The sequence below is a fragment of the Silene latifolia genome, chromosome 2 (genome assembly GCF_048544455.1).
Source record: "Silene latifolia isolate original U9 population chromosome 2, ASM4854445v1, whole genome shotgun sequence".
Lineage (NCBI taxonomy): Eukaryota > Viridiplantae > Streptophyta > Magnoliopsida > Caryophyllales > Caryophyllaceae > Silene > Silene latifolia.
The window spans coordinates 111,035,375-111,036,118 of NC_133527.1; the positions used below are offsets into that span (position 1 = coordinate 111,035,375).

Consider the following 744-nt stretch of genomic DNA (forward strand, 5'->3'; position numbering starts at 1 on the left):
GTTGAGCACCTAATTGAGTAACGGAGTCCACTTCATGCTTTCCTCCTCTAGTAGCCTTGCGAGGTCTACTATATTGTGAGTTATAGACCGCCATTTCCTCAATCTTGTTCCATGTTTGATTGTCATCAACTTCGGTGAACATTCCATTTGATCCCATATTGAGAATGTTCCTAGAATCTTCATATAAACCATTCCAAAATTGTTGCACCAAAAACCATTCGCTAAGTCCATGGTGAGGACATGAGCGACAAATTCCCTTGACCGCTCCCAAGCTTCATACAAAGACTCTTCATCTCTTTGCTTAAAACCCGTAATTAGAGCTCTTAGCATGTTAGTCTTTTCCGGTGGGTAGAATTTTTTGTAGAAAGCTAGAGCCAACTTCTTCCAAGAATCTATTCCAAGGGTGGCCTTATCAAGGCCCTTCAACCATTGCTTCGCGGTGCCGATTAAGGAAAAAGGAAATAAGACCCATCTAATTTGGTCTTGAGTCACGCCCGTTTGAGAGATTGCATCACAATAGTCGCAAAAGGTTTCCATATGAGAATGAGGGTCCTCACTAGGCATCCCCCCGAATTGGCTCCTCTCAACTAATTGGATGAAGGCGGACTTGGCAATAAAATTTCCGGTTAGATGTTGCGGTGTAGGAGTACCATTTGGTAGATTCTCCTCGGTGGGTACGGAGTGTGACGAGAATTTTGGCATTGTAGGTGGATTTTGTGGGGTATTATGTAATGGGTTTTCTTC

General features: G+C 43.3%; 1 non-coding gene across 1 annotated transcript; it reads left to right on the forward strand.

The window, feature by feature from the left end:
- The first annotated feature begins 224 nt into the window (after nucleotides 1-224).
- LOC141644823 (small nucleolar RNA R71) lies at nucleotides 225-330 on the forward strand. Its single transcript, XR_012544428.1, has one exon. It is a non-coding gene; the product is annotated as a small nucleolar RNA R71 (small nucleolar RNA).
- Nucleotides 331-744: the final 414 nt, after the last annotated feature.